This window comes from Schistocerca serialis, chromosome 5 (genome assembly GCF_023864345.2).
Source record: "Schistocerca serialis cubense isolate TAMUIC-IGC-003099 chromosome 5, iqSchSeri2.2, whole genome shotgun sequence".
Lineage (NCBI taxonomy): Eukaryota > Metazoa > Arthropoda > Insecta > Orthoptera > Acrididae > Schistocerca > Schistocerca serialis.
This window is the reverse complement of record NC_064642.1, coordinates 513,968,420-513,984,893: the sequence shown is the minus strand read 5'-3', so window position 1 is coordinate 513,984,893 and position 16,474 is coordinate 513,968,420. Positions and strand designations below refer to the sequence as shown.

General features: G+C 46.0%; 1 pseudogene; it reads left to right on the top strand.

Annotated features, from left to right (window-relative positions):
• The first annotated feature begins 2,193 nt into the window (after window positions 1–2,193).
• LOC126482985 (5S ribosomal RNA) lies at window positions 2,194–2,311 on the top strand (annotated as a pseudogene).
• Window positions 2,312–16,474: the final 14,163 nt, after the last annotated feature.

The window sequence follows — 16,474 nt, the reverse complement described above, 5'->3', positions numbered from 1 at the left end:
CCCAGACGAGGCGTAAGGCTTTGTGTCGTTCAGTCAGCAAGGGTACATGAGTGGGCCTTCTGCTCCGAAAGCCCATATCGATGATGTTTCTTTGAATAGTTCTCACGGTGACACTTGTTGATGGCCCAGCATTGAAATCTGCATCAATTTGCGGAAAGGTTGCACTTTTGTCGCGTTTAACGACTCTTCAGTCATTGTTGGTCCCGTTCTTGTAGCGAACTTTTCCGGCCGTGGCGATGTCGGAGACTTGATGTTTTACCGTATTCCTGATATTCACGGTACACTCGTGAAATAGTCATACGTGATAATCCCCACTTCATCACTACCTCGGAGATGCTGTGTCCCATCACTCGTGCGCTAACTGTAACACAACGATGAAACTCACTTAAATCTTGATACCCTGCCACTGTAGCAGCAATAACCGATCTAAAAAGTGCACCAGAAACTTGTTGTCTTATATAGGCGTTGGCGACCGTCGCGCCGTATTTTGCCTGTTTACATATCTCTGTATTTGAATACCCAAGCCTATACCAGTTTCTTTGACGCTTCGGTGTACGTTGTGTTTGTGCATATGTGTCACTATAAGGCGTGGTGATAGCTGTGTCTGTGTGTGCAGTGATGTCACTGGTGAGTATGGTGCACCTGCGAGCGGGCAGCGAGCGCATGGTGGCGTCCGCACTGTGGGGTGTGCACGGGCTGAAGGCATTTCGGCTGATGCGATTGCTCACTGACGACGAGCAGCTGGCCCTTCTGGCAATGGACGCATGCCGCCTCTACCCGCCACACACCGCCAGCCAGCTGTTCGCTCACCTGGGGGAGCCAGATGCTCCAGGGCCGGTAACTAATGCTCTCTTGCTACTTCATACCATCCTCCCTGCATCTAGGTTCGCCCCCCACTGGACCTCATTCGCCCAGGTGAAGGCCAGTGGCCACTAGAGAGTTCCATCTAGAACAGTTAGCAGCAGTAGAGGATTAGCATTACGACACCCTCTGTGCTGCAGACCGTTGATGGTGGACTTCTCCGCTGTCACGTGCTGCTCCAATCTTCATGATGTCAATTACATAATGTGCTAAGTGTGGCGATAGGTGTAGCCTCTCCTGCCACTCGAATTTTTTACCAGTTGCTGAATCGACATTAAGTAACTCATTGGACGAAATCTAAGGGCTTGCAATTATAAAAACACATTGTGTAGACTTTGCGTATGGTTTGTTTTAGGTCATACAAAGCTGTGTGTGAAATGTAGCTAGCATATACAAATTGTATTCAAAGTTAGAACAGAGCGGTATCTATCTCCCTTATCGTCCAGTTTGTGTGCCGACAAGAGGGTCACGTGCAGGGCGCCCAGTTCTGACATGAACCCTATGGTCGTGAGTCCTATCATGTTTCAGTAATGGTTCAAAATAACGAAACGGAGTTTTTTACAAATGGTAGCACTCAAAGAGGCATGTATTTTGTTGTATAATTAATACCCGAAATCCTTTTGTCTATCTTGCTGCATACAAACCATGTCTGAAAGTACGTACCATGACTCTATTACCATGCACCGCCGAGACAACAGTATGTCTCTTTTCCTGGGCACTAGTCAGGTGAGACTGTTGATATCGAGCTTGGCGTTGAGACTGGCTCACCAGAACTCAATGATTCCACATTCGCATTATACAGGATGGTCAGAAACAGTGGGGAAAGCTTGTAAGGGTGTTGCAGGCTAGGTTGTGCTGAAGAGCAATTGTTACGAAAAAATTCGATACCTTGCGCTGTTCCCAGATAATTAGTATTGAAGTTAAGGCAATCAGGTCGTTGCGTGAGCAAATTCAAGACGCCCGCCAGATACACTTAGTGTCAGTTACTATCACAATTTAGATGGTAGCGCACGGGACGGCTCAAGCCTTTGGCTCGGGCTCGACCCTTACTATCTTCCCATGTTCAGTTCTTGTATCGCTCTCTTGTTTGGTTTTAGGAAACAAAATGAACACATTTTGTGACGCCGTCTCTGGCGGGTCGCTTGAATTTGCGCGTAACGTCCTGATTGGCCAACTTCAATGCTGATTAACTCGGAAACGGCGCAACGTATCGAATTTCTTTGTTAGCAAGGGATATCAAGCCAAATTGTATCAAATCGGCGCGTTAGATCGTCACAATCCGGAGCCGATGCAGGGCGCTGCCCATAATGGCCCAAACGTTCTCAATTAAGGGCAAACGGCCTTGCCGCAGTGGTAACACCGGTTCCCTTCAGATAACCGAAGTTAAGCGCTGTCGGGCTGGGTTAGCACTTGGATGGGTGCCCATCCGGTCTGCCGAGCGCTGTTGGCAAGCGGGGTGCCCTCAGGCAAACTGAGAAGCTACTTGATTGAGAAGTAGCGGCTCCGGTCACGGAAACTGACATACGGTCGGGAGAGCGGTGAGCTGACCACATGCCCCTCCATATCCGCATCCAATGACGCCTGTGGGCTGAGGATGACACGGGGGCCGGTCGGTACCTTTGGGCCTTCATGGCCTGTTCGGGAGGAGTTTTTTTCTCAACTGAGAAAAGATCCGGCGATCTTGCTGGCCAAGTTAGGGTTCGTCAAGCACGAAGACAAGCAGTAGAAAAGCTCGCTGTGTACTGGCGGGCATTATCTTGCTGAAATGCAAGCCCAGGATGGATTGCCGTCAAGGGCAACATAATGGAGCGTAGAATATCGCCGACGTACCGCTGTGCTATAAGGTTGCCGCGGATGTCGACCAAAGGTGTCCTGCTATGAAAAGAAGTGGCACCCCAGACCATCACTCCTGGCTGTCGGTCCGTATGACGGGCGACCGTCAGGTTGGTGTCCCAGCACTGTCCAGTGCGTCTCCAGATACGTCTTCGCTGATCATTGGGATTCGGTTGGAAGCGGAACTCATCAATGAAGCAGTTCTACTCCATTAAGTGAGATTCCAGACGGAATGTGCCCGACACCACTGCAAACGGGCCTTTTGTGTACGGAAGCCAATGGTAGTAGGCGCAAGGGGGAACGTGAGCTCATCCCCCTTTCTGTGAGCCGGCTACTAATGGTCCTTGTTCCAATTGAAACAGCAACTGCTCGTCGGATCGATGATTATGATGAATCCGGGGCTCTGAGTGCCCCTCTGACGTTCACTCAGTCGTCACTTTCTGTCGTCTCTCGAAGACCACCGCTTCTTTTATCGACGCTGTGTTCGGCTCTCGTCCACTCAGTCCTGCCAACATCGTCGAATACTATTAATAAAACATTCTCGGGTTTCAAGGCGCGTCAAGTGGTTTACTGCCCACGAGCTTTCGGCAGAGAGCTCCTCTGCCATTGTCAAGTGGATGACTGTCGTGTGGTTGTCATTGCCGTGCTTATACAGGGTGAGTCACCTAACGTTACCGCTGGATATATTTCGTAAACCACATCAAATACTGACGAATCGATTCCACAGACCGAACGTGAGGAGAGGGGCTAGTGTAATTGGTTAATACAAACCATACAAAAATACACGGAAGCATGTTTTTTAACACAAACCTACGTTTTTTAAAATGGAACCCCGTTAGTTTTGTTAGCACATCTGAACACATAAAAAAATACGTAATCAGTGCCGTTTGTTGCAATGTAAAATGTTAATTACATCCGGAGATATTGTAACCTAAAGTTGACGCTTGAGTACCACTCCTCCGCTGTTCGATCGTGTGTATCGGAGAGCACAGAATTACGTAGGGATCCAAAGGGAACGGTGATGGACCTTAGGTACAGAAGAGACTGGAACAGCACATTACGTCCACATGCTAACATCTTTTTATTGGTCTTTTTCACTGACGCACATGTACATTACATTGAGGGGTGAGGTACACGTACACACGTGGTTTCCGTTTTCAATTACGGAGTGGAATAGTGTGTGTCCCGACATGTCAGGCCAATAGATGTTCAATGTGGTGGCCATCATTTGCTGCACACAATTGCAATCTCTGGCGTAATGAATGTCGTACACGCCGCAGTACATCTGGTGTAATGTCGCCGCAGGCTGCCACAATACATTGTTTCATATCCTCTGGGGTTGTAGGCAAATCACAGTACACACTCTCCTTTAACGTACCCCACAGAAAGAAGTCCAGAGGTGTAAGATCAGGAGAACGGGCTGGCCAATTTATGCGTCCTCCACGTCCTATGAAACGCCCGTCGAACGTGTACCTCACTCCTCATGGTAATGTACATGTGCGTCAGTGAAAAAGACCAATAAAAAGGTGTTAGCATGTGGACGTAATGTGCTGTTCCAGTCTCTTCTGTACCTAAGGTCCATCACCGTTCCCTTTGGATCCCTACGTAATTCGTAATTCGGTGCTCTCCGATACACACGATCGAACAGCGGAGGAGTGGTACTCAAGCGTCAACTTTAGGTTACAATATCTCCTTACAATGCAACAAACGCACTGATTACGTATTTGTTTATATGTTCAGATGTGCTAACAAAACTAACGGGGTTCCATTTAAAAAAAATGTAGGTTTGGTGGAATCGATTCGTCAGTATTTGATGTGGTTTACGAAATATATCAAGCAGTAATGTTAGGTGACTCACCCTGTATAGCCGCGCCGTCGTGACGTCACTGGTGCTCGGTCCCTCACCATATATGGTAATGTTTTGGTCACACGACCACCGGGCCCGCTTTAACTCCCTGGACACCGGATCCCACGCTGTACTAAGCTGGATCCACCGTCTCTGTTGAAGGTGTTGTCGGAAATTCTAATCTCTATGGCCTTATCACGCTATCTCAGAAGCCAGTAGTCCGTTTAATAAGAGACGTCTCATCGAATGCAGTTCGGTGTCCGTTTTCCAGAGCATGTTCTGCTATATCTGACTCTTCGGGATAGCGCAGACGGTAACACCTTTCATGTTCTATGCGGCGCTGTTCAATAGTGCGAACAGTCTGGCCGACATAGACTTGCCCAGATCCACACGATATCTTGTAAATTCCTGGCGTTCTGAGACCTACATCGTCTTTCACAGATTTCATTAGTTGCCGGATCTTTGCCGGAGGCCTGAAGATTGTGTCTATTTTATGCCTCTTCAGGAGCCGAATAATCTTCCCTGTTGTCGAACCACAGAACGGTAAGAATGCAACCCACTTGGTGTCTTCTTCAGAGGTCTTCTTCCTTTGAGGCTTGGATGACACTGCTTGTGAGATATGTTTATTGTTGTAACCGTTTTCCTTAAAAACTTTGCGTTAGTGGCTCAATACTTTCGGCAAGTTTTCAGCGTCTGAGATGGTTTCAGCTCGATGTACTAAGGTCCTCAGAACTGACTGTTTCTGTGCTGGGTGACGAAAGCTGGTGGCGTGCAGATACCGATCCGTGTGGGTGGCCTTGCGGTAAAAGCTATGACCTAGAGACCCATTGGGTTTACGCGGATAAGCACGTCCAAGAACGGCAGGGAACCCTCCTTCTCTACTTCCATTGTAAGGTTGATGTGGTTGCGGATGCTGTTGAGGTGCTACAGGAACTCTTCTAACTTTTCTTGTCCATGTGGCCGAATGACGAAAGTATCATCGACGCAGCGATAAAAATAGCTCAGCTTTGCAGGAGGCGTGTCCAAGCCGATGTCTTAGAAATGCTCGATAAAGAGGTTGGATACTACTGGAGCTAATGGACTTCCCACCGCTATACCGTCAGTTTGGTTAAAATATTCTCCACCACGTAAGAAATATGATGACGTCAGAGTGTGCTTAAATAAATCCACGATGGTGTCGTCAAAGAGCTGGAACAGTAAGTCAATAGAGTCTGTGATGGGGACACACGTGAATAAGAAAATCACATCGAAGCTAACCATAATATCCCCTTCAGCAAGTCGCAGACCTTTAATCCGATTGATAAAGTCCGCGGTTGCGCGGCCAAAACATTACCGTATATGGTGCGGAACTGAGCACCAGTGACGTGACGAGCGACGGCGCGGCTATACAAGCACGGCAATGACAACCACACGGCTTCCTCTCCTCCCTCCTTGTTTCCCCCTCCTCCAGGTCCACCCCCCCCCCCCCCTATCTGTCCTTGGCTAGGGAGTGTCATCTTTGTGCGGGCATTTTCGTGCAGTGTTTTACAGTGAGTGTTTTACAGTGAATGTTCCGTGTTGTGTGTCTTTTGGGAAGTGTTGCGAACGGCCATCATACTTTCGCTGGGTGTGATTTTTTTATCTCTTGCGAACAGAAACCAGACTGCCGCCATGTTTTTTAATTGTGTGTCTACTATGTTACTTGTCTGATTCCTGTGTATTTTATTAACCCTGCCAACCCCTTTGCTTTCTGTTTTAACTTTCCACAATTTTCCGCCAGTTTACACTTTAAGTCACCGTTTTATCGCCTGTTTTTCTTTTTTCTTTCTTCTTCGGTTTTTTTTTAAGTCTGTAGGCTGTAGAGCAGCGTACTAAGCTGCTGCCAGCCCGCCCCCTTCGGGGGGGAATTGAAATTCAATAAAGGAAAAAAAAAGAAACCACACGACAGTCATCGACTTGACAATGGCAGAGGAGATCTCTGCCGAAAGCTCGTGCACAGTAAACCACTTGACGCAGCTTGAAACCCGAGAATGTTTTATTAACGAATATCGCCTCGAAAGCATGCATTCGTACATCGTCGTCGAATACTGGCATCGCTCGTATTCAAATCTCGAGCGATTTGCTGGTTACTCCAACCGGCTTCTTTGAGTCCAACCAGATGTCCTCTCTCAAATGCTGACACCAGTGTATATTGTTCACGCGCCTGTCTGCGAGGCATAGTTAATATCCATCTGAGTACGAGGAATGAAGTTCTCAGGGACTTTTCGACCACGTATCGACATGTCCCCTGTTTACTAACCTTGCCAGCTGCGGGATAGAATTGCGCTGCACACATTCACCCATCAGCCGCCAAAGTTTACAGTTTCGCAGTTTTCGTCGATACCTGTATGAACATCAGTTTGCGAGCAATTTGCGTAACTCATTCGCGGTGCGTCCCCCCCCCCCCCCCCTCCTCCCTTAGAATGCTGAATGAATATTAGGTGGGTAGATCCCATAATTAATGAGGAAGTATTGAATAGAATTGGGGAGAAGAGGAGTTTGTGACAAAACTTGACTAGAAGAAGGGGTCGGTTGGTAGGACATGTACTGAGGCATCAAGGGATTACCAGTTTAGTATTGGAGGGGAGCGTGGAGGGTAAAAATCGTAGAGGGAGACCAAGAGATGAATACACTAAGCAGATTCAGAAGGATGTAGGTTGCAGTAGATACTGGGAGATGAAGAAGCTTGCACAGGATAGAGTATCATGGAGTGCTGGATCAAACCAGTCTCAAGACTGAAGACCACAACAACAACAAGAGTGTAATTTCAGAACGATCGTTTTAATGAATGATACCCAGTGCGCTGTAGCATAACATTTAATTTCCTTTAAATTATTCTTAAAGGTGAAGAATATTTCTGAGGAAAAGACATCAGTTTGTGGGTTCCACGAGCTCCGTTGCCAGCGGAGTAACCTGTCTGTCGCGATCGATAACCGTTGGCCACGCGCCTCTCCAACGGAAGACGGGTGCAATTTGGTGCGATTCGCGGCCGAATGCTTTTAATTAGAGGCGACTCCTGGCGGGAGAGTCGGCCGCAGTCGGCCTAATGAGGGGCGCAGCGGCGGGGTGCGGCCGTATTACCGCCCCCTGCGGCGGCCGGCGGCCACGCCGGGGATCGGCCGCTCCTCCAAACAAACAACACGCCGCCGGTGCGCGCCGCAGAAGACGAGTCTCGGCCCGGCCGCATTTGGATCTGGCCGAGTGCCAGGGCTCTGCTATAGTGGCAGTCTTCAAGAGCACGTCCGGTTATAAAAACTCTGTAAAAATCTGAATAAGGAGTAAACTGTCTAGGAGAACATAGAGGAGGTAACACCTAAGTTGAGCGTGTTCGCAACTGGCCATGACAGAGAGTCACCCTGTTTAAGTAGAGGGGGGCAACGTCTCCACTTGTTGCCCTGCCGGAAAGAAAATTAATTACGATTTCTAGTCTGTCTGGAACGCGAAAGGTAATCAAGCTTGTCACTGCTTGCTCGGGACTCTAAATTATCACTTAAGATAACTTATCTGTGAATGCCTGAAAAAATAATAACAATTTTCATGACGTTTACACGAGTCTGAGTCAAAAAACGTAAACTCTTAGAAGGATGAAAATTATAGGACAATGTGTGTTTCTTGCTGAACACTATTTCTCAAGCTGACTTTATTACAACCTCCTCTGTGAAGGTCAGTTAATTACACAACTGGCCATTAAAATTGCTACACCAAGAAGAAAGGCAGATGATAACCGGGTATTCATTGGACAAACATACTAGAACTGACATGTTATTACATTTTCACGCAATTTGGGTGCATAGATCCTGAGAAATCAGTACCCAGCGCAACCACTCCTGGTCGTAATAACGGCCTTCATACGCCTGGGCGTTGAGTCAAACAGAGCTTGGATGACGTGTTCAGGTACAGCTGCCCATGCAGCTTCAACACGATACCACAGTTCATCAAGAGTAGTGACTGGCGTATTGTGACGAGCCAGTTGCTCGGCCACCATTGACCAGACGTTTTCAGTTCGTGAGAGATCTGGAGAATGTGCTGGCCAGGGCAGCAGTCGAACATTTTCTGTATCCAGAAAGGCGGTCGTGTATTATACTGCTGAAATGTAGGGTTTCGCAGGGATCGAATGAAGGGTAGAGCGACGGGTCGTAACACATCTGTAATGTAACGTCCACTGTTCAAAGTGCCGTCAATGCGGACAAGAGTTGTCCGAGACGTGTAACCAATGACACCCCATAACATCACGCCGGGTGATACGCCAGTATGGCGATGACGAATACACGTTTCCAATGCGCGTTCACCCCGATGTCGCCAAACACGGATGCGACCAACATGATTCTCTAAACAGATCCTGGATTCATCCGAAAAAATGACGTTTTGCCAATCGTGCACCAAGGTCCGTCGTTGAGTATTCCATTGCAGGCGCTCCTGTCTGTGATGCAGCGTCAGGAGTAACCGCAGCCATGGTCTCCGAGCTGATAGTCCATGCTGTTGCAAACGTCGTCGAAATGTTTGTGCAGATGGTTGTTGTCTTGCAAACGCCCCCATCTGTTGACTCATGGATCGAGACATGGCTTCACGATCCGTTACAGCGATGCGGACAAGATGCCTGTCATCTCGACTACTAGTGATACGAGGCCGTTGGGATCCAGCACGGCGTTCCGTATTACCCTCCTGAACCCACCGATTCCATATGCTGCCAACAGTCATTGGATCTCGACCAACGCGAGCAGCAATGTCGCGATACGATAAACCGCAATCGCGATAGGCTACAATCCGACCCTTATCAAAGTCGGAAACGTGATGGTACACATTTCTCCGCCTTACACGAGGCATCACAACAACGTTTCACCAGGCAACGCCGGTCAACTGCTGTTTGTGTATGAGAAATCGGTTGGAAAATTTCCTCATGTCAGCACGTTGTAGGTGTCGCCACCGGCGCCAATCTTGTGTGAATGCTCTGAAAAGCAAGTCATTTGCATATCACAGCATCTTATTGCTGTCGGTTAAATTTCGCGTGTGTAGCGCCTCATCTTCGTGGTGTAGCAATTTTAATGGCCAGTAGTGTACAATTTTACATACCGGTCCATGCTTGGAATCTATGCACTCACTGTCTTACTTTCATGCTTAAAACTTCAAGTACACAATAACATGTCTGTCTAAAAAGTAAACTACGATCATGTCATTTCAAGAACAAGTTTTTATTTTAGAACTATTTACATCTGATATATCAGGTTAATTTTTATAGTTAATCAATATGTAATTTGCTTCCTGTTGATAGTACGTTAGTGTCTGTAGTGTACTTTCCTCCAAGTAGTACCATGCAACACCCCAAAAAATTTCAGATCCTTAGCTCAAATAGATTTTTGTGCATAAAACAAACTTGTCAGAAAATTTAATCCTCGGGAAATTCAATTCAAAGGTGTATTTGATCTATGACTTACCCCTGTTTTCCTCTTTGTTTAGATACTCCTCAACGCTCCTCTTCCTTTTCTTGTTCCTCCTTGTTATTCTGGCGTCACTAGTTGCCTCAATTATCCACTTTTCAGCCTCGTCCACTCTCATGGAATCAACTGACAACAGTGACTGTCTCATATTAAACCCGGAATAGATTCCTAGCACGTCTAGTGCTTCACAACTGCTAACTGCCCCGAATGAAAGTAAATTACAGGCATAGTAACTTTCGAGAACAACAAAACAGGAGCAACTCAAACTACAGAAAAGTTTATAAGGAAAAGAACGCTCGAAAACCAAATAAATACAAGGGAATCATTAGAGCGTAGCAAAGCGTATCTACTAACAGGGATGTCAACTTGAAAAAAATGTTGTATAGTATATATTTCACGAACAGGAGCTTAATGACAACACTGGCGTGGGAAATTAGAGGAAACAAGGGTGTGAATGCACACCGAATGATCTTTAAGTTCATTTTAAACTCTTCGTGATGTCCAGTTCAGTTATTTCATCCACCATTTTGTTGCAAAGGTGTAAACATCGATTTAACATGAAAAACAAGATAATTGGTTTTTCTGAAGCAGATTGACGAGCAAGTAACCTTAACCAAACGAGGAAGTCGGCAGCGGTTGCAACACACAGTTAGGAAGGTTATCATTAAAATATTCATATATTAAAGCAAACAATTCACGTCGCCGAGGACAGCCTTAACAGAAGGGTGGTTGCAGCCAAGAATTCACTGTGGACACTTATATGCAAAACGCTGACAGTTAAAAGCAAACAGCCGTTGTTAGTACATTACTAAATGAGTAGTGGTTGCAGAGGGGTGGACAACGTGCCGTTACCGCGGAAGCTAAATTTTACATCTACACTGCACGTTATCAGCTGAGTCAGAATACATACAGGGATTAATGATCACCATGTCGTCTTAGCGACAATGGTTTCTGAAGTGAATACGTCCATCAAGAAGATTAGGAGAGTAGTTATGCTGGAAAGAGCAGATAAGCAGTTGTTAGCGCCTTTCTTAGACCATGAATGGACATCGTGTAGTTCCAATATCAAGGACATACATGAATTATGGGCAAAGTTTAAACTGTTCGTAAATCATGGGCTGCACAATTATGTGCCAATTAAGAGGATTAAGGCCAGAAAAGCCCCACCGTGGTTTATGAACAAAATTCAAAAAGTGACAAAGAAACAGAGAGTGTCGCTCGCTCACTTCATAAAAGAAGGTAGAAATGTCAACAGGGAAAAGTTAGTAGAAATTCATGCACCTATAAAAAGATCGATTTGCGAAGAGTACAGCAGCCTCCGTCGTAATACTTTAGTCAGAGATGTTGCTGAGAACCCGCGAAAATTTTGGTCCCATGTAAAATCACCACGGGGCCGAAGGTTTCTATCTTCTGGCCCGTTTGATATGGCCGTAGAAGACTTAGAAATAAAAGTAGAAGTTTTTAATTTAGCGTTTAAGAAATCATTCACGCAAGAGGGTCGTGCAGACATACCGTGTTTGACCGTCACACAGTCTCTCGTGTGGACGATATAGTATTAAACATCCCAGGCGTAGCGAAACAGCTGAAAGTGCTGAAAACAAATAAGTCACCAGGTCCGGGCGGAATCCCAGTTCGGTTTTTCAAAGAGTACCCTTCGTCATTTGTTCCTCATTTATATTGCATTTATCACGAATCTCTCGCCCAGCGCGAAGTCCCAAGTGGCTTGGAAAAAACGCAGGAGACTCTTTGTATAAGAAGGATACAAGAACCCACTAGCAAAATTACAGAGCAGTATCTTTAAAATCGCCTTGCTGCAGAGTTCCTGAATGTAAGTTCGAACGTAATACATTTCCATGAGACAGATAAGCTCCTGTCCACAAATCAGCACGGATTTACTCGTAGAAAGCATCGCTCGTGCAAAACTCAGCTGACTGTTTCTTTCTATGACAGCATGCGAAAAATGGATGAAGGGCAACAGGAAGACTCCATATATCTAGATTTATGTTAACGGAAATACGAGCATACGGAATAGGTTCTCAGATGTGTGAGTGGTTCGAAGACCTTTAAGTCATGGAAACCAGTACGTTGTCTTGGACGGCGAGTGTTCATTGGGGGCAAATGTATCCTCAGGGATGCCCGGGGGAGTGTAATAGATGGGGCAGCCAAATGAAAACGAATCACATGGGAAGGGACGAAGTAAACTGTTTGTTCTTTAAAAAGCAACTCATGCGTCCGGCGAAGGTGGAGTAGTAAAAGTTCCCAGATATACAATCAATATGAAGTTTATTGTAAAAAAACATAAACGATCTTAGTTTGGAAGTCAATAACTGAACAGAAGCCACTTCTTGAATAGTGAAACAACAACAGTAATATCGAAACCTGAAGGCCTGAAAATGTTGCGGTAAATTGGAAGTTTCAAAACGTATTGTCCATACACTAAGCATGCCATAGTCAAAGTCTGGACGATACATGCAGAAGTAATAGTCCAGAGAGGATGAGCAAAATTTTAGTCCTGAAGGGGTACACAGAACTTTAAGCCCAATGTATGGCCAGTGAAAACAAAGTCAAATATTACAAAATGCTACAGCGGTAGTGGCCACATGTGTCTGGTACAGAGGCCACAAATGATGTAGGTTCATAGCTGGCAGCTCCTGGAGGAAAGGGTTAACACGGAAGGCAATGTCATTGTAGCGGCGACTCTAGAATGAAATACTGAGTGTGAGAATGCTGTCGCAAATATCGCATGGGCCTGGAAACTCACTTGGAGCGAACTGCCAGAGCAAAGGCTGGACACCGGCCTAAGTACTGCCTGGGCAACTGGATATTGTAGATACTACTGTCCGTCACATGACATGTGGAGGAGAAAAGGCCCACATGGCCAGTGATCTCTGGAGGCACTTGGGTTGCCACCTGATGGCTGTAGGCTGAAGAGCTGTCTCCTGTGAAGTCTGTGCCCACATAACTTGTCTATGTTGTCGGTTGCTGACTCAGCAGATGCAAGACCTCGGCACAGCAGTAGTCTCCAAAACTGTTAATACATTTATCCCACTGTGACACAAGATGGTCAAAGCCTTCATGGAAAAATGTTTGCTGTTGCATACAGAACCACAACTGTAGCCAAGCACACACATCTTCGTCCAAAACAAATCGATGGCCTCAAGTGTCATCCTCAGGACTGCGTGAAGGATGTGTAAGGACTTACCAGCGAAACTTCTCCATTGTAATCGAAACAACAGGCAGGGCAGCTCTGGAAAAGTTGTCATGATCTTTTTCTTTGACTGCAATGCCCCGCTGGTCATTGAATTGTCCTTTTCAGGGGACACATCCTCGTGTTTTCCTTATGCAATTTAGAGGGAATCACAGAAAACCTAAATCTGGAGGGCCAGACATGGCTCTTAACTGTCTTCTTTCCAAATGCGAGTCCAGTATGCTAACCACTGCACCCTCGATCAATGGAACAGGAGGGCAACTGACTAGCAGTGGTACCAGGTAGCCTAAACCATTCACCACATGGTGACTTCCGGATTGTGTATGGAGATGTCAGTATAGACACTGTTGGGGGAAAGCTTTCCATATAAGTCAGGGCACACAAGAGAGATAAGGCGAAGCGACAAAGGAGGACATGTGATGTTTTCTTACCAAATGGAGATGTTGAAGGTGGCTTGCAACATCCAGCGGACTGTTACACTGCTCCTGCCTGAAACACTTGCACACGCCGCATTGAAACGGTGGCGCTATATTGCAATGGTTACTTCACGGTTCTATCCAAGGTAATGAACAGCAAAACCTTAACGAGATATTTAGCAACACATGAGTGTAGCCCAATGCAATAACAACTGGCGTCATCCGAATGTGCACTTGCTGGTGTGCAAACAAGTAAAATGGGGCTAAGAAGAAGTTTTATAGTCTCGGAGTGACCAATAATCAGTAAGCATCCGACCCCAAAATATGGGTCTCCTGTTAACTGCAGAAAAAGCAGCTGAACCTTCCACAAACATGTGACAGCAACCGACTGGTTCCTCGAAATCACGCTTTCCAGGATTTTCTGTGATGGGCAGTTCTGCTGTTCATTAATAAGCGCCAGTTACATGTTACTCTTCCAATATTTTCTGGATCTGCTTTATTTCGTACACTCTGTAGAAGAATCGCCAACGGTAAGTTGAGCACTTCTTTCCTTCTTGGTCACAAACCTACTGAGATATAGCCGACCATCTCTGATGGGCTTCTGTTTAAATATCTTTTCGAAATGATTTCGATACGCTATTACAAAAAAGCTTCGAGTAGTTGGAAATGCCTGTACGAACATGTCCATGGACGGCTCCAGGGCGCAGTGTGGCAGTCGGTTTTTATTTCCTGATGAAAAGAACAGTGTTTATCTTACACGACAGCTTGAATTTTAAAGTGATATGTTTTTTGCATCAAGAACTTTATGTTAGGGGCGTTAAATAAGTAATCCAATGAATTTTTTCTCGGCCAGTTTCGCTTGAAAAAATGCGGAATATGTTGAACATCGTAGAATGCTTCAACCCCTATAGTTTCATGAAGTTCAGACAGGTGGCGGCGCAATATGTACATTTCAAAATGGCTTCCCTACCGAAGTGGCGTTCCAAGCAGAGAGCTTTCATTGAGTTTCTTTTGGCAAAGAACCAGAGCATCCTAGATATTCATAGAGCTTGCACAGTGTCTACGGAGATCTGGCAGTGAACAAAAGCTCTGCGAGTCTTTGGGCGAGTTGTTTGCCACTATAGCTACGAGGTCACGCAAACGTGTCCGATCTGCCGTGGAGGGCGGCCGCACACAGCTCTGACTCCTGCAGTGTTGGGACGGCGGACACTCTCACTCGAGGTAATGATGGATCACAATCAAACACCTCACTGTTCAGCTGGACGTCTCTGTTGGTAGTACTGGCACACGTACACCAGTAGGGGTACTCAAAGATGTGTGCTCGTTGGTTTCCTTGCCGCCTAACAAAACACAACAAAGAGCAACAAACGACTATCTGTGCGGAATCGCTTGCGTGTTACGAGGCTGGCCATGACAATTTTTTTTAATCAAATATCGCCAAAGGAAACGAACTGGAAACAAAACGGCAATCCATGGAGTGGTGCCACACCATAACTCCTCCAAAGAAAAAGTTCGAAGTCACACGCTCAGCCGGTAAAATCATGACGACCGTCTTCTGGGATTCTAAATGGGTTATTCCGTTTCATGTCCTCCCTCAAGGCGTAACGATCAGCTCTGAAGTTTACTGCGTTACCCCTCAGGAAACTGAAGAAACGATTTCAGCATGTTCATCGCCACAAAAATGCAAAGTAACTCCTTCTCCATGACAACACAAGGCCTCACACAAGTCTGCACATCCGAGAGGAGCTCACAAAACTTCATTGGACTGTTCTTCGTCATCCGCCCTACAACCTGGAACGCGCACAGTCTGTTTTCCGTCTGTTTGCCCCAATGAAGGATGCATTCCGCAGCAAGTAATACGTGGATGATGGAAAGGTTATTGATACAGCAAGACGTTGGCTCAGACATCGACCGGTAGAGTGGTACCACGTGGTGAATACATGGCATTCTAGTAAGGTGGCGTAAGGCTGTCGTATTGAACGGGGATTATGTTGAAAAGTACGGATCTGTAGCCAAAGGAATGTGGAATAATATGGTGTACTGGAACGTTGAATAAAACGAATCCGCTTTCAGAAAAAAACAGCGTTACATTACTTATTGACCGGCCCTCGTATTATATTAAAGGTTACGTTGGCAAAAAATGTGTAAATTTCGTACAAACGCTGAATGAATGTAATATTTTGGTAAAGCAGTCGACGAGCTTCATTTCTTAACGAGAGATAGTGAGCGAAAATCGTGGAGCAAGCAAGCAATTAACCAGCTAGTAGATGATATTCCACTCTTTACGAACGTGAGCAACTTTCTTGATGTAGTGTCGGAAGTTCGATGCGGCTTTTAGTGGATGATGCTGTAGTATACAGAGAAGTTGCAGCGTTAGAAAATTGCAGCGAAATGCAGGAAGATCTGCAGCGGATAGGCACTTGGTGCAGGGAGTGGCAACTGACCGTTAACATAGACAAATGTAATGTATTGCGAATACATAGAAAGAAGGATCCTTTATTGTATGATTATATGATAGCGGAACAAACACTGGTAGCTGTTACTTCTGTAAAATATCTGGGAGTATGCGTACGGAACTATTTGAAGTGGAATGATCATATAAAATTTATTGTTGGTAAGGCGGTTGCCAGGTTGAGATTCATTGGGAGAGTCCTTAGAAAATGTAGTCCATCAACAAAGGAGGGGCTTACAAAAAACTCGTTCGACCTGTACTTGAGTATTGCTCATCCGTGTGGGATCCGTACCAGATCGGTTTGACGGAGGAGATAGAGAAGATCCAAAGAAGAGCGGCGCGTTTCGTCACAGTCTTATTTGGCAAGCGTGATAGCGTTACGGAGATATTTAGCAAACTCAAGTG